This window comes from Lactuca saligna, chromosome 2 (assembly GCF_052625555.1).
Source record: "Lactuca saligna cultivar CGN05327 chromosome 2, ASM5262555v1, whole genome shotgun sequence".
NCBI classification, from domain to species: Eukaryota; Viridiplantae; Streptophyta; class Magnoliopsida; order Asterales; family Asteraceae; genus Lactuca; species Lactuca saligna.
Genome location: NC_136418.1, coordinates 165,773,693 through 165,792,838, shown reverse-complemented (window position 1 = coordinate 165,792,838; position 19,146 = coordinate 165,773,693). Strand labels below are relative to the sequence as shown.

Here is a 19,146-nt window from a genome sequence, read left to right as displayed (position 1 = left end):
TGAATATCCTCTAATGGTACTACTGCCGACTCGTCGGCAATACACTTCCTCAACTGCGTTACGTGAAAGGTGTCGTGAATCTGACCCAGCTCCGCAGGTAGATCCAAACGGTAGGCTACCCTGCCTACTCTCGCGATTACCCTGAAAGCTCCAATATATCGAGGCCCCAACTTGCCCCTCTTCCTAAATCGAATCACTCATTTCCAAGGAGAGACCTTTAAGAGTACAAGGTCACCAACCTGAAACTCGAGCTCGGACCGACACCTGTCCGCATAACTCTTCTGGCGACTCTGAGCGGTCAACAATCTCTGCCTGACCTGCTGTATCTGCTCTGTCGTCTGAAGCACAATCTCCGTACTACCCATTACCCGTTGCCCCACCTCTCCCCAGCAGATGGGGGTCCGACACCTCCTCCCATACAACAGCTCAATGGGTGGCATACCTATGCTCGAATGATGGTTGTTGTTGTATGAAAACTCTGCCAAGGGTAAATAGGTGTCCCAACTCCCTCCAAAATCCAAAACACACTCTCGGAGCATATCCTCAAGCGTCTGAATCGTCCGCTCACTCTGCCCGTCCGTCTGTGGGTGGTATGCGGTACTGAAATGCAGTCTCGTTCCCAACTCCTCGTGAAACTTCTTCCAAAATCTGAAAGTAAATCGTACGTCTCGATCTGAGACAATCGACATCGGAACCCCATGCCGCAATACCACCTCCCTCACATACAACTCTGCCAATCTCTCAGCGGAAGAGCTCTCACTGATAGCAAGAAAATGAGCGCTCTTCATCAACCTATCCACAATCACCTAAATTGCATCGACTCCTCTCGCAGTCCTTGGCAATTTGGTGATAAAATCCATGGTAATATGTTCCCACTTCCACTCGGGAATCTCCAGTGGCTGCAGCTTACCGTGCGGACGTTGGTGCTCGGCCTTAACCTGGCGACACGTTAGGCACCTCTCGACGAACCATGCAACATCCCTCTTCATACAGGGCCACCAATACTCCTTCTTTAGGTCCAAATACATCTTAGTAGCCTCGGGATGGATCGAGAACTTCGATCGATGTGCTTCTTCCATCAAAATGGTACGCGTCCCACCCACAAATGCTACCCAAATCCGACCCTGAAATGTCATAAGTCCCTGACTATCGGTAACGAATTCCGATACCTGCCCGACAACCTGCTCCCTCTTTCGGTTTTCTGGTCTCGCAGCCTCAGCCTGGGCCCCTTGGATGGTGTCCAATACCGGAGTCATCACTGTCAACCTCATACAAACGTCTCGGATCGGGGCGTTCTCCATCCTACGGCTCAAAGCATCGGCTACAACATTAGCCTTGCCTGGGTGGTACAGGATCTCACAATCATAATCCTTCACCACATCCAACCATCTCCTCTGGCGCATATTCAGGTTTGGCTGATCCATCAAGTACTTCAGACTCTTGTGGTCCGTGTATATGGTACACCGAACCCCATATAGATAGTGCCGCCAGATCTTGAGAGCAAACACCACAGCCCCCAGCTCCAGATCGTGGGTGGGATATCTCGACTCATGAGGCTTCAGCTGCCTCGATGCATACGCTATAACGTGCCCCCTCTGCATAAGCACTGCCCCTATCCCAGATATTGATGCATCACAATATACCACAAAATCCTCCATCCCTTCCGGGAGTGCGAGCACCGGGGCTTCGCACAACTTCTGACGAAGTGTCTCAAATGAGGACTGCTGCTCCGGACCCCATGAAAATGCAACACCCTTCCGGGTCATCTTGGTAAGTGACACGACGATCTTGGAGAAATCCCTAATAAACCTCCGATAATAGCCGACTAATCCTAGAAAGCTTCTGATCTCAGTGGGAGATCTCGGCACTTCCCATCTCATCACCGTCTCAATCTTGGCTGGATCGACCAATATCCCTTTCTGGTTAACAAGATTCCTTATGAATTAGACCTCTTGTAACCAGAAATCACACTTGGAGAACTTGGCATATAGCCTCTCCGATCTCAGAACTCCAAGGATCTCCCTCAAATGTTCCTCATGATGCTCTCTAGACCTCAAATATACCAAAATATCATTAATGAATACGATCACCGACCGATCCAGCATCGGCCTGCACACCTTGTTCATAAGATCCATGAACGCAGCTGGGGTATTGGTGAGACCAAAAGGCATCACCACAAACTCGTAATGTCCATAACGAGTTCTGAATGCAGTCTTCTGGATATCTTCATCCCAAACCCTCATCTGATGATAACCCGACCTCAAGTCTATCTTGAAGAACCAAGATGCCCCCTGCAACTGATCGAGCAGATCATCGATCCTAGGTAACGGATACCGGTTCTTGACTGTCAACTTGTTCAACTCTCGGTAATCAATACACATCCGGTGTGAACCATCCTTCTTCTTGACAAAAAGGATCGGCGCTCCCCAAGGTGAGCTACTCGGTCGAATAAACCCCCTTCCCAACAGCTCCTGAAGCTGCGAGGATAACTCCTGTGTCTCTGGTGGAGTGAGGCGATAAGGCGCCTTGGCGATAGGTGCTGCTCCCGGAACCAAATCAATACGGAACTCCACTTGCCTTTCCGGAGGCACGCCCGGCAGTTCCTCGGGAAACACATCCGGAAACTCGCACATTACCGGAACCTCGTCAACCAAACTTGGCCTCCCCGCGGCCACTCGTGTGTCCATCACATAGGCTATGAATCCACTGCAGCCCTGCTACAAACTCTGTCTCGACCTGGCAGCCGAACAAAACATTGACCCACACCGGGTCCCCTCACCATACACAATAAGCACTCCCCCACCAGGGTCTCGTATGGTCACCAGCTGTCTCTCGCAGTCAATAACTGCTCCAAACTTACTCAACAGTCCATGCCCACGATGACACAGACATCTCCCATCGCGATAGAAACTAGATCTATAGGGAACTTGACACCAAAAATCTCGAGCACACATCCTCGAATCACGTCGGTGGCATATACCGCTTTCTCATCAACTATGGAAACCCTCAGGGGTCGACTCATCACCTCCCGATCAATACCGATGTGCTGACTAAAAGCCAAAGATACAAAAGACCGACTCGCACCCGAGTCAAATAATACCAAGGCAGGTACAGAATTCACATGAAAAGTACCTGCGCATATCATAATATAAGCACAGTATCGCAACATAAAAGTAAATATACGAAAGTATACATACCAGCCACGACATCGGGCGCCGAGCGGACCTCCTCCGCAGTCAACTGAAAAGCTCTCCCACGAGCCTTCGGAGCCTCGGCCTTCATCGGTCGAGTCTCGGTAGCCCTAGCAGCAGGCGCAGATCCCTGTGCTGATCCCTGGTGAAGCTGAGGACACTCGGCCTTGCGATGGCCGGTCTGGTTGCAATGGAAGCAAACCATAAATCCCTTGGGGTAATCCCTAACGATGTGCCCCTCCTTGCCACATTTGTAGCAAGCACCTGATCGACAGGCCCCCTCATGACCCTTGCCGCACTTTCCGCGAGTGCGGCCCTTCTGACCTCCCGTCCTCGAATCGGCGGACTTGGTCTGCTTGGCTGCCGGCTGAGACTGAGCCGGCCGCCGATCCATCCTCTAAGACTCAGCCTCCTCCCTGGCCTAAGTCTCCAACTCGATCTCCCTCTTCTGGGAATTTGCCTGGAGCTCAGCAAATGTCCAATATGCCGAGTTCGATACGAACTCCTGAATGTCCCTCCTCAGAATACCCAAATATCGGCTCACTCGTGCCTGCTCAGTAGACACCTGCTCAGGGCAAAACATCGCCCTCTCATGAAACTTCCGGGTGACCACAGCAATTGAATCATTACCCTGCTTGAGGGTCAAGAACTCCTGGATCAACCATTCCCTCTCCACCAGGGGAACATACTCATCTCTGAACATGGCAATGAATCTCTCCCAAGTCACTGCTAAAATCTCTGCTAGAGTGAAGTTCGCCGTCACGAACTTCCACTAATCCTTCGCTCCTAGGCGGAGCTGGTTCAAAGCGAACCGACCCTCAGATGATCCGGACATGAACAAGTGTAGAAGCATCCCTCAATGTCAGCAATTCATCTCATCGCAGCGATCGGATCCTGCGTCCCATCAAACTCGGGTGGCTTCGTGTTACTGAACTCCCGGAACAACAACGAGTCACCTCCCTGAGGTCTAACAGCAGCCACAGCTGCTGTAGCTGCAGCGGCTGCAGCCTCAGTCACCGCGGCGTACCACTCATCAAAAGTCTCCAACAACGTGGTCTTGATAGACCCAAACATCTCCGAAATCTCGGCCCGGATTGCTGCAGCTACCTCAACGTGGATCATCTGACGAAGATCCTCGTCACTCACACCGCTCATCCCAGGTCTGTGGCGTGTCCCAACCATAATGCCTCTGAAATACAACATAAAAATGTCAGAGACTCAATCGAGCATACTCGCACTCGATAACGCAACCCTACTCAACCGCCGATACCCAAAGGATTCTTACTTGGGTTGCCCACTGATCCGGTGTCTTCAGTAGTACGGACCCTATACTACTAACTACACCGCATCAGCATTCACCCCAAGTCCTCCTCCTTGGACCCCAGATCACGAGTACTCTATTCTTGCTATGCATTGGCTGCCTACTCGCTCTCAAGGCATCTCATAGCAGCAGGTTTCCCCTAGACTAAGGCATTACAAATCAGGCCACTCTAGTCCTAATATGAATACCTAGTCTACTCTAGCATGCATAACATATCATAACATATCTCATAGCACATATTGTAAGGGTATTTTGGGGATTTTACCGTTCGGGTGCTGGCTGACCGTACACACTGCTTCTTCTTTGGTTATCACAAAATCTCTTATAAAATTTTATGCTTTTACTATTGAATTTTTTTTCTCAAATCCTTGGTTTGAGTTCAGTTACCCCGAAGGTGCACCCGAATCCCTCAAACCAAGGCTCTGATACCAACTTGTAACAACGTGAATTTTCAAAACAGAATTTTCATTTCTTAAAACATGTTTACATCCAAATCAAGTCAATAAAATCCAATGTATCATAACATAATACGAATCATATAAATCCCAAGATCATAAACTAAATCCTCCGATAGTGTGTACAGATCACACCGGCGCCTTCCCACGGTCCTCGCTAGTACCTGAAACACATAACATAACAACTGTAAGCATAAATGCTTAGTGACTTCCCCAAAATACTACTTACGCACATACGCCTTTCCAGGCCACGACCTTCCGGTCCATGTGTCTCAGGGGACTTCCGTCTCGACCCGATAAACCATCCGGTCCTACCCACGTCGACCTTCCGGTCCACATCACAATGCCTTCCGGCCCATAACGTAAATGCCTTCCGACCCATATCAAGCATAGCATACATAGCACATACAAACGGTTAACTTATTCACATACAATTCATACAACTCATAACATATCCGACCTTCCGGTCACACATAAATACCTTTCCGGGTACAGTATAGTGAGAAGACTCACCTCGCAGGAAGTCTAGAATCTCACGTGCTCGCTATCTCCAAATCTTGAAACGAAGACCCAACCCCGCCTAATCATAACGAAATATCATTCTAATTAATATAGGCTTTCAAGACTAGGCTACGCCCTTTTCATTATCCCACAAAGGGGTAAAAGACCATTTCACCCCTCATTGACTCAAAGTCCACATGTTGACCAAAACCCTAAAAGTCAACAAAAGTCAACAGACTACAGTACGCGGGGCGTACCAGCTTCTGTACGCGGGGCGTACATCGATGAACTGTAATCGGGGTCTCAACCCCTTACGCTGCGCATACTGGGAGTTACGCCCAACGTAAGTCCCAGATTCAGCCATACTATATTTTTGGTCCTAAATGGTTAAGACAATTCTTCAACTTCTAGATCCGGATCCCTTTAAGTCTCCTAACCCATAAAGTCGGAACCTTTAAGCCTTGACACGGCTGTAAAGGCTCCTACACTCTCTAATACCTTTCTTTTCAACTCCAAAGATCTAGATCTCATGCATGGCTAATTATTTACGTCCAAGATCACATTTTTATGAACATACAACTCAAATAGACCTGGAATATGATAGATCTAAGCCAATGGAGACTACTTGCTCATAAAGTCTCCATCTTTGGGACCAAAACCCTAGATATTGGTCCAAGAAGCATACCATAAGAACTACAAGGCAAGTTCTGAACTTTTTACCTCAGGAAGAAGCTCCAAACTTTGCTATCCACGGATCTACACTTGTACACCAACTTCTAGCCTCCAAAATGGACTCTTCGTATCCTTTGCTACCTTGAAATAACACCTTAAAGCTTAGAACACTCACACCCAAGCTATGAACAAAGGAACAACTCTCTTAGGGTTTCTTTCTGAAGGATGGTGGCTGAGGAACCAAGCTATCTCATTCCTTTTATAGCCAACAACCCAAATTAGGGTTTTGGGTATGGACCGGTTACGCCCGGCGTAACCTTGGGTACGCCCAGCGTACCCGGGTGATAACGCGTTCAATAAGGCGTGCGAGTACGCGCAGCGTACTCCTTGTACGCCCAGCGTACTCGCCCAACACAAAGGCCAAAAATGACAAATAATTAAAAGATGAAGGCTAATTGGTTGTACCTGAATTTCGGGCTGTTACACAAAGAAATAAGTCCGGGGATCAATTTATACAAAAAAAACTCTCATTTCCTCCTACGCATTTGTAGCCTCGAGGGCCCAATCTTAGGCATTACAAGACCATATCTTACGTGACAATGGCGTATGTGGTATGAACTCGGATTACCTATGTGCTATGACTCGTATTCACAATACGATTTTGGGATTTGACTGTAGCGGTTTCACTAATAAGGACACTGCCCCCCCCCCCCCCCCCAAATCCCAAAAAGCTTTGGCGTGTGCCCTTTTTAGCAAAATCGTCCAAGATATGGAAGTCGACTTTGACACGACTGTCAGACAGAAAGCAGTCTTTGAGTGTCTGCGGGCGCCTCATGCTTAGGATTTTCTGCTAACTATCCCTATTGATGGTCTTGGCCAACATATGTCTCATGTGGAGTACCGAACTATCCTTCGTTACCGCCTCATGATTCCCATGTTTCTAATTGACGAGATATATCCAATTTGTCGCAAGGCACGTTTGGATACCTTTGGGGAACTCGCGGTTCATTGTAGGGAGCTCCCTGGTTTAAAGTATAGACATGATGTGGTTCGGGATGTTCTCTTTGATGCTTGTCGGCGTGCTGATATTTCTATGAAGAAAGAAGCGCTAGTGAACTTTTTGACGAACCCGCAGGATGGAAGGTCCTCACTTAGACCGACTGACATTTTGGTCTTTGGATGGTTATGAGGGAAGCATGCGTGCGTGGATCTTACTGGGGTCTCTCCTCTCGTTGGTTTGGGGAGTGGGGGGTTTCACAACTGGGCATGCCACATTGAAAGTCGTTGCGTGCAAAGTGGTAAAGCACGAGAATGCATGTATAGCAAATCAACATGTGTTTGTTCCTTTTGCATTCGATACATTTGGTTTTCTCGCACCAGAGGCGGTGGAGCTCCTCAATAGAGTCCAGCGGGTCATGCATTCTAATGTCATATCTCCTTTATCCACAAATGTAGTTTTTAAAAGAATTGATTTTGCTATCTAGAAATGCTAGCAACGCAGCTTGTTGCCCGTTTGCCTTCAATCGATATGTATTGAACTATACAATGTTGTTATATTAAAATTTCATTTGTATTGATCCGCGAACTTATTTTTTTTGCTTTATAGTGGTACAATGTGAGTTTTTTGGTATAAAAGGTCATTGAACCAGCTATTATAGATTGGTAGAGACCTAAAGAGCAAGTCATATCCTAGTTTAAGGACCCATAAAACACGAAAAAAACTTTAGAGACTCAACGGGTAAACTTTAGAAAGTTGATCATTTTTCCTATTATTTAAATTGCATTGGGATGTTTTTTTACAAGTTTAGACTAAATTTTTAGAAGTGGCTTTTGTATTAGGTATGGTTTTTTGGACTATTATATTTTAAATTGCGCTGGGTTGTTTTTTTATAAGTTTGGACTAAATTTTGATGCATCATATTTATTTATTGTTGGATTTATACTACCTTTTCTTTAGTTGCACAATAATAAAAAAATATATATTATAATTGAGTACGGGCCTGAAACACTATACAGGTAACAGGTCCACCCTTGAGTCCAAAGGAATCACAGGCGGGGCCTAAAATGGATAAAAAACAATATATTTCTACGAACTAAAAACGGGACATTTTCAAGGAAAAAAATGATTTTGGACTAGTTTAACTAAAACCGGTTCCAATGAGGCCACGTGTAAAGATTCTCAGACTAGTACTAAATAAATGGTTTGGTTTTAAACCCAATCGGTTTTTATCAAATTGGTTTTTTCCTAAACCGGTTTTTTTGCGCACCTACTACCCATCATTCCATCAAGGACAAATCGACTCGGACATCTCGGTTATCCGGTCCGATTAAAATTTATTATAAACATATGAACATTTTACAGAATCTAAATGACTAATAAAAGGAAAAAGAAAAAAAAAATGAAAACATCGAATTATACTAAGATTTACTTGCAAGATTGCATTTCTGCATAAATGAGTCAACTCTGTTGAACTGGTAGTGCAATCACCGAGTTCCGACACACTGGACAAGTAGGATGAGTCTTCAACCACATATCTATGCACTTGACATGAAAAAAATGGCGACATTCAGGCAACACCCGAACGACTTCTGTCGGTTTATAATCGGCCAAGCAGATAGAGCAGCCGGAATCCTTGGCATGATCAGCAGTGGTGCCACCTTTGTGAGCTACACTAGTGGCCTCGGAGTCGGAGTAAACAAATGTCGGGAAAGTTACAAGGACATCGTCATCAAGACCCGGAGAGATTCTTATTAGGTGGTGGTTGTGCGTATCATCATTGGAGGTGCTAATCGGTGTTGGTGATTGATCAGAGCGCCTGCACATGTAAATAGTGTATGCAAATGAGACTAGGAGGAGAAAGGAGAAGACGAATCCGGCAATGAATATGTAGTCGTTGCTTCCGGCGGCTTTGCTGCTGTTGGCAGTGTACGGTTGTTCTACGGCGTGCATACTGTGTGTGAGGGAGCATGGGGGAACTGATAGAGGAATGACCAAATGATCGCATATAATGCGTGTATATATATATTACCCTTTGAACATCTATAAACAATTATTTATATAAGTTGGAAGTAGACAAGTGGTCTTTTGCTTGGGCTGCAAACAAAACGAATAGTTAGCAGAAACTTTCATTAAATAATTCAAGTAAATGAATGTACGTAATTCAAATGGGATTTTATTTGATGCATTAAAGTTACAGAGTTTGCGCATTTTATAAAAAATCTCAATATATATATATATATATATATATATATATATATATATATATATATATATATATATATATATATATATATATATATATATATAGGATTAGGTTCATTTGAGACCACCTATATTTTGTGAGACCGTGAGACGTATTTTTTTTTTTTATAATTTTTTTTATTTTATTTTAATTTTTTTTAATTAATTCATGTTCCAAAAATAATATTTAAAAAAAGAATTTTTTGATTTTTCCATTTATTTTGCATTTTAAAATTATTTTTAGAATATGTACAGTGTAATATTTTATTTAGAATATTTCACGTATTTTAAAAAAAAATAGAATTTTTTTTTATTTTCTTTTTATTTTTTTTCGTTAATTCAAGTTCCGAAAATAATATTTAAAAAAAGAATTTTTAGATTTTTCCATTTATTTTGCATTTTAAAATTATTTTTTAGAATATGTCAGTGTAATATTCTATTTAGAATATTTCACGTATTTTTCAAAAAAAAAAAAAAACGGAATTTTTTATATTTTTTTATATTTTTTTATATTCTTTTTAGTTAATTCAAGTTCCGAAAATAATATTTAAAAAAAGAATTTTTGGATTTTTCCATTTATTTTGCATTTTAAAATTATTTTTAGATTTGGTCTTACGGTCTCACAAAATTAGAATGGTCTCAAATGAACCTAAACCTATATATATATATATATATATATATATATATATATATATATATATATATATATATATATATATAATAGATGTGAAACTCGTGTATTACACGATTTTATTAAAAGAAAGTTTTGGTAACCACAAATATCATGTTCATAAAAAAATAAGTAACGATTGAGTTTGTGACCTTTTGGTAAACCGAATGGACTATTTATGTAATTTGGTCTTAATTAATCTATACTAATAAAATTAATTAATATGAATTCAAAAATTGAATATATTAATAGAAAGTGGAATTTAAAAATAAAAAGTTATTATATACATTAATTAGCATATTTGTGAAATTAATTAATATGAGGTGGCATTTAATATGCGAGATTGAATAAAAAAGAAAAAAACTATAAAAATGACAAGTGGATATTAAATAAATTAAAAAAAAATCTTGAAAATGACAAGTGTTAAATAAAGGAGAAGATGACATGTGACAAAATTATTCTTATTTATTAAGGTAGATTTATTATTTACTAGTTTATAACCCGTGGGAACCACGGTTACAAAATTAATTAAACTTTTTAAGTAAAACTCAAAACTATTAATTAATTATTTTAAATAATTTATTAATTAAGATATATGTCGTTTAGATATATATATATATATATATATATATATATATATATATATATATATATACATATATATATATATATATATATATATATATATATATATAGAGAGAGAGAGAGAGAGAATAATAATCGTTGATTCAAATAAATACGTAAAATTATATCATCTTATAATTTGTATAAATTTTATTTTATTTTTTATTCTAATGTTATTAATTTAATGTAATTAAAATGAGAACTTTAAAATTTGAAATTTGAAATGAAAAATTAATAGATTGACAAATAGCATGATATTAATTACAAAGTCTAACATGATGACACATAGCAAAAGAACTACTCTTAAATTAATAACATTAGAATATATATATATATATATATATATATATATATATATATATATATATATATATATTAGTTTATAACCCGTGGGAACCACGGTTATAAAATTAATCAAACTTTTATAGTAAAAACTCAAAATTATTAATAAGTTATTTTAAATAAATTTTTAATTTAAAAGATATTTTTATTAGTTATGTGAAATTATAATCATTGATTCAGATAAATATATATATATATATATATATATATATATATATATATATATATATATATATATATATAAATTAATTTTTAATATATATTAGATATTTTTTATTTGTGAATTAATGAAAACAATAATTTTAAATTTTAAATTTTAAATAAAATCACATTAATGAGTACGTTTAATAAATTTAAAATGGAAAACTAATAAATTGACAAGTGGCAACACATTAATTAAAATGTCTAATATGATGACACATAGCAAAAAAGCTACTCTTTTATTAGTATAGGGATATATATATATATATATATATATATATATATATATATATATATATATATATGTCATACATACTTATAAAGCTAGCATTTTTTCTTGAATCTCATGCATTTGAAACCCCCATTCTTTTTTTCCTTTCACCACATTCATTTGAAAGTCGCATGATTTTTCAATTTCGTTATAATAATAATTATAATTTGGTAATTAGGTTAAATAAATATCAAAGCTAAAGTGTATTCATATATAAACAAAATTTCAATATTAAAATAATATCTTTAATTTTACTTATAAAATTATGTTTTTTAACTTTTAAAATATTATACTTAATTTATTAGTTTTAATATATTGTTGGATGTAAACCATTATCATTTTAAATGTATAATTTTTGAATAATTTGTATAAAATACTTAAATTATTAATTAAAATATAACATTATAGGCTCAACTTAAATATAAATTTTATTTAACATAAACAACCCAAAGATTATTTTATAAATAGTTAAAAGTGATAAATTGTAGTGTCTTTCTAATAATGATTGTAAGTTGGTTAATAAGGTTAAATAAATATCAAACCTAAAGTGTAATCATAAATAGACTAAATTTCCATTTTAAAATAATATATTTACTTCTATTTATAAAGTTATGTCTTTAAATTTTAACATATTATACTTAATTTATTAGATTTAAAATGTTGTTGCATGTAAACCATTATCAGTTTAAAGCTACAATTTTTGAACAGTTTTGATAAAATACTTAAATTGTTAATTTAAATATAACATTACAGTGTCAACTTAAATATAAATTTCAGTTCCACTAAAAAAACCAAATAATATTTTGTAAATAGTTAAAAGTAATAAATTATAGTGATAAATGCAAAAACTAAATTGTAATATCAGTTTAACTAAAATATTTCATAAATATATTTATATAATCGTTAAAAATTTTCAAATAGGTAGCTTAAAATAAATTACAATAACAATAATTAAAAATAACTCTATATAAATGATTATATTGTTACCTTTAAAATCAAAAAAATAATTTTTGGTGTTTTAAATAATTATAATGATAGAAATTAAAACATTAAGCAAATAAAATATAAAAAATTAGTTAAAAAATAGCAACTATAAATAATATTAAACCATATATAATATTTAATTTTATTGATGTGTAACTCGCGAGTAGAAATCATTCAAATGATTGAGATTATGACGTTATAATAAATTTATATCTTATCATATAACTAAAAATAATCAATATATTATATCAAATTAATATACGAACTATTATATCAAATTTAACAACAACATTAGTTTTATATATTTTTAAAATATATATTTGTAAAGACTTCAATTATATAGATGTTTCTGCTTATTACAATGTCAACTAAAATATAAATTTCAGTTCCATTTAAAAAAACTAATGAATATTTTGTAAATAGTTAAAAGTGATCAATTGTAATGATAAAAAAAAAACTAAATTGTAATTTCAATTTAACTAAAATATTTTTTTAAATATATTTTTATAATCATTAAAAGTTTTCTAAATAAGTAGCTTAAAATAACTTACAATAACAATAGTTAAAAACAACTCTATATAAATGATTATATTGTTAATTTTAAAATAAAAAACAATGTTTGATGTTTTCAATAATTATAATGATAGAAATTAAAACATTAAGCAAATAAATTTTAAAAAATTAATTAACAATAAAAACAACTATATATAACATCAAATCATATATTATTTTTAATTTTATTCATGTGTAGCTCACGGGTAGAAGTCATTCAAACGATTGAGATTATGAAGTTATAAGAAATGTATATATTATCATACAATTCAAAATAATCAATAAATTATATCGATTTAGTATATACAAATTATTATATCAAATTTAACAACAACGTTATTGTTATATTTAAAAAATCATATATTTGTAAAGACTTCAACTATATAGGTGTTTCTGCGCAACACGCGGGTATTCGCCTAGTGTGTGTGTGTGTGTGTATATATATATATATATATATATATATAGAGAGAGAGAGAGAGAGAGACTATTTAAAAGCTAGCCAAATGAAGATGAATATGATGAGTTTAACATAAAAAAATAACATTTATCTTTTAAATATACCTAAATGATATTTTATTTATTTAATAAAATTAATTTAAAAAAAAAAATTGAGGGTGGGCCTGAACCTATCCTGGTCCTAGGGTGGGCCTGAACATTTATCTTTTAACTATACAGTTTTTCTCGATTTTTGTCCTCTTTCCATAGAGATCAATGTTGATATATAAAAAATAATTTTTTTTTTCGAAAAAACTCACTTCATTTTGTTAGTTTTTTCAATATTTAAGTTTATTTTTATAAAAAAAAAAAATTATACCAAAAATATTAATTTTTGATTTCTATTAATAAACATCAACACCGATTAAAAAAACACCTCGAACAGTGTAGATTTACATTGTGAATCTAAATTATAAATATTTCAATTTTTAACATTCATAATGTGAAAAACTCTGATCCGTTCATATTTACACTGTGAATCTAACTTACTATTATGCACACTGTAAATCTGAGAATGTTTACAATGTGAATGTGAACAGGTTCACAATATTAATCTGAACATGTTCATAATGTGAATCTGAACTGAAATATCGTTTTTTTACATGAATATAAATCTATGTTTAAAAAGTACAAAAAAACATGAATTTTGATATATTTATTAATTTTTTTCTATAAAAAAATAGACCTTAACTTTTCAACAAAGAAAATGAAGTGAGTTTTTTTCGAAAAAAATATTTCGTTTTTTATATATCATAATGGATCTTTTTGGAAAGAGGACGAAAAATCATAAACAACGGTATACTCGGTTTTTTTCAATAAAAACATGACCTAAAATAAATTTTAATGAAAAAAAATGGTTTTGTTATAATCTGGTGCATGTGCGTCTATTATAAAAGTCAACAACCCTTCTTTTTTTTTTTTGCCGTTTATCGATTTAATTTTCGACGCTTTGAATTCGTTCATTTGTTTATGATTCTCTATTGAATTTTTTCCTTATATATATATATATATATATATATATATATATATATATATATATATCAGTTTTTTGTCTTTCTAATTTTGAATTTTAATTGAAGCTGCTCCAAATGTAGCTTCTCATCAACGAACCAATTATATAGGAACGTCAACTTCTGTCCTATTCTTTGTCACCTAATTCTTACGGAGTTAAGTGTAAATTTAACTATAAAAGATTCACCGGCGTTGCCGGGATCGGAAGGTATTGCTTTGTAAAATAAAGTAGCATGTTGAATTGCATTGAGATAATCTAGTTAAGAAAGATAAACAATGTCATCTAATTACATAAGTAAAGAAATCTAAATCATTATTTCTTGGAATAAATGAGGAAAATAAAGAAATGGTCTCACAAATTGAACTTTATTGTCATGTATGGCAGCGGCCGGAAAACCAATGCAGAACATATAGACTGTTGTTTTTTGTCCGTTAATGTGAGTGTAATTTGGTCTTTTAAGGTAGTAGGGACTGAATTTGTGACGACGGGTAACCCATATGGACCATTTATGTAATTTTGGCGGTGGTGATGGCAACTGGTGGGTGACTTTATGGTATTGGGTGTGTATTTTCTAATAAATAAAACATTAATTTAAAACCAAAAAGAGAAATATAAATTAATAAAAAAAATAGGATTATGAGTAAAAGAGTGATTTTGGTTTCCATTGTTGTCCTCAATGTGTCAAATCTGGTAAACTCATCGTTTAAAATAGGATTACGATACCAATTAAAATAAAGAATGACCAAAGTTTAAAATATCATCAGTTTTGTACCAATAGAATTTATAGTGACAGAGAAAGTTCGTAGAAAAAATAATTACTATTTATCGAGAATCGAGGTTAATTTATCTGTCACAAGGTCAAGCTATTCCCATCGTTATAGGTGTTGGTAATTGCAACAGAAATTTGGCCTACAAAGTGCAAACTATTTATCCCTATATTAGAAACTCTCAAACACTTTTCACTTCAGTAAAAGAAATCCTTCAACGACACCCTATTTACAAGTTAAAGATCTAATGAGGTAACATGTTTGTTAATATAAAAAAAAAAAAAAAAAAAAAAAAAAAAAAAAAAAAAGTGAAAAAGGGTCTAGAGAATCTAAAAGTGAATAAATTTTGAACTATAAGTTTAACTTGTACATATATTGCTCATACATCAATTAGTCAACTCCTTCCAACACATTCGACAAGTAGGATGAGCCTTCAACCACATATCTATACACTTGACATGAAATAAATGGCTGCATTTCAGTAACAACCTGACGACAGGGTCGACTCTACCCTTTGCAAAACTAAGCAAGAGCTTAGAACCCCCAATTCTAAAGGGCCTCCAACTTTAAAGCTTATTATGTTGATTATATATGTATGTATACGTATTTCTTGGATTACAAAGACAAGTTGGAGCTTGACCTAGTGGTAAAAATGATTGTTTATAAAACCAAGGGTTTCAAGTTCGAATCTGTTTTCTTACTTGAAGGGGCCCGATTTTTTTGTTTGCTTAGAGCCCCCAAATTAGTTGAGTCGTCCTTGCCTGACAACATCTGTAGATTTATAATCTGCCAAACAAATAGAGCAACCCAAATGAGTGACATCGATGTCTGTGTCACAGCTATCAGTAGCACTCTTGTGAGGAATAAGAAACGTGGGGAAAGTCACAAGGACATCGTCATCAAGGCCACGAGAGAAGCTTTCTGAGATGATGGTTGTCAGCCTCGTCGAAGGTGGTACTGGTGGCACCGAAAGAGATGCTGGGGGATGTTGGTGACATATGGCTCTTGCAAATGTTAGAAGTGTAAGTGATGATTATTATAAGAGGATGATGCAGAAGAACGAAACAACGAATATGTAGCCATCACCTCCTGGAGGTTTGTCGGTGTGTAGTGGTGCTACGTCGACCAATGTGGTGTTCATAATGCGTGTGATAATGTTGGGAAGTTGTTAACTAATGTTGTTTATATGAGAAACTTTGAAGAAAATTGAGAATTTGTTTATTTTCTTAATTTATTTTAAGCGGAAGTAACCATATAATTTAATTGAGTTATTATAAGAGTAAACTACATGAATGGTTCATAAGATTTGGGGTAATTTGTACGTTTGGTCCCTAACTTATTTTTTTAACTCGGAAGGTCTATAATGTTTGATTTTGTTACGTGTTTGGTCCATACTGTTTGTTTTTGTTACGCATTTGGTTAATGTCTTACTTAAAAAGACTATTATTTAAAGAGTAAATTACTGAAATCGTTTGTATGGTTTGGTTAAAATTGCACGTTTGGTCCCTAACTTTTTTTGTTTGCACTCTGATCGTCTCTGTTGTTTAATTTTGTTGTGTTTTTCGTCCCTATGGTTTGATTAAAGTTACATATTTGGTCCCTAACTTTATGTATGTAAGGGACGAAATACAACAAAATTAAATCACAAGGACGATCCGAGTGCTAAAAAAAATTAGGGTCAAAACGTACAATTTTGACCAAACCATAGGGATAATTTCAGTAATTTACTCTTATTTAAAAAGGGAAAATGATAGGGTGGATAAGGTAAGATGAGAGTGGGGTTGCGGGTGTGTTTATTTAAATAATTTAAAAAATCAATGACAAAATATTCTTTTAGGTAAGATAGGAACCAAACGCGTAATAAAAACAAACAATAACAACCTACCAAGTTAAAAAAAATAGATTAGGAACCAAACGTGCAAATTACCTAAACCATGAAAACCATTCGTGTAATTTACTTTTATTATAATATTTAGTTTTTATATTCATATTACATTCGTACATCATATTTGTATAGAATTAAAGATGCTATGCTACTCACGTTATGCGGGGAGAGAAGTTCTAGTGAAGAAGATGATAAATGACCCCTCTTAAGCGTACCTTCTTTTATTAGGTGTAGTTGTGGGTATTATTTTTAAAAAAATGTCAACTTATTCCACTCATTTAGGTATATATATATATATATATATATATATATATATATATATATATATATATATATATATATATATATATATATATATATATATATATATATATATATATAGGGTAAAGTGAATATACCTAACAACCTTATATAAGCTTAGGTACCTAACCACATTATACTACATTGTTTTGCATTATATTTCCATTGCAATCGTCTAAGGTTCTTAAACTTCAACTCTTAACTTGATTTACTTCCAAGATTTTCAGACATTCACCATTATATTCCTCCTACACCATTTGATTTGTAACGGTAGTATATGAAACCCACCAGGGGGTCTCCGATAGAAAGACGTCATTTGAAGGAAGATAATGGTGAAAGTCCAAAGATTTTGGAAGCAATCAAGTTATGAGGTTGAATTTTAAGAACTTTGGGTTATTACAATGCAAATATGATACAAAATTATGTAGTAGGATATGGTTAGGTACTTAAGCTTATATAAGGTTGTTAGGTATATTCACTTTACCCATATATATATATATATATATATATATATATATATATATATATATATATATATATATATATATATATATATATATATATATATATATATATATATGGAAAAGTGAATATACCCTGAAGGGTATATAAGCTTAGCTACCCAAACTAACTATACTACATCGTTTTGTATCATATGTATACATTGTAATTGTTCAATATCCCTATAATTCAACTTCTAACTTGATTTACTTCCAAAATTTTTATCAATTTCACATTTATATTCCTCTTACATAATTTTCGTTTTCAACTATAATATATATAGTCTAGTAGGTGTTTGGCAAAAAGATATGATGTAAGAGGAATATAATAATGAAATTTCGAAAATATTGAAAGTAAATCAAGTCAAGGGTTGAAGTTTAAAAACATTATAATGAATATATTAAACAAAATGACGTATTATAATGGGTTTGGGTACCTAAGTTTATATACCCTTAAGGGTATATTCACTTTTCCCACATATATATATATATATATATATATATATATATATATATATATATATATATATATATATATATATAATTTGAGAACTCAAAGTTTCCCGAGAACCCGAAAACTAAAGGTGGAACGTTGGGTAGAAAAAAAAAGATCGAGATGCAATGTGGCGTTTTTGTAAATAAATAGACAAAAATATGAGGAGGAGTATCTTAATTAATTCAGTCAAAGGTATTATAAGAATAAAAGTATAATTAAATGATTTCTTAAATCTAATGTCTGATAAAATAAATTTTCATCTCACTCTCCTACCCGTTCTCCTCTCTCGCTCAAACCTACGATGCATCCTCCGACGACTCACCTCCGTCGAATAGCCTCCAACCTCCTCCATTATCCGCGTCGATCGCCTCCCTCCTCCCTTCATCGACCACCTCTACCTCTGTTGACCGCCACACTTATTGCTCTCACGTTCTTCATAGAAAAAACTCCACTGAAGATGCTTTGATTTTGAATCGGTTTGTCCGCCATTATTGTACATCCGTTCTCCCTTGTTTCTCTATCATCATCGGACTACTCCATTACGATCGAGATCTCTCTTCTTTCTCTGTCGTTGTGCCTTCATCACCAAATATGTTTCTCCTACATATCAATCTGATTTGGTAAACACCTTTGTATCTATATCAATTTCTGATTTTATGATTCAAT

At 35.0% G+C, this 19,146-nt stretch overlaps 1 pseudogene; it reads right to left on the bottom strand.

Moving 5' to 3' along the window:
* Window positions 1-8,598: 8,598 nt before the first annotated feature.
* On the bottom strand, window positions 8,599-9,090 carry LOC145030349 (RING-H2 finger protein ATL70 pseudogene; annotated as a pseudogene).
* Between the last annotated feature and the right edge of the window lie 10,056 nt (window positions 9,091-19,146).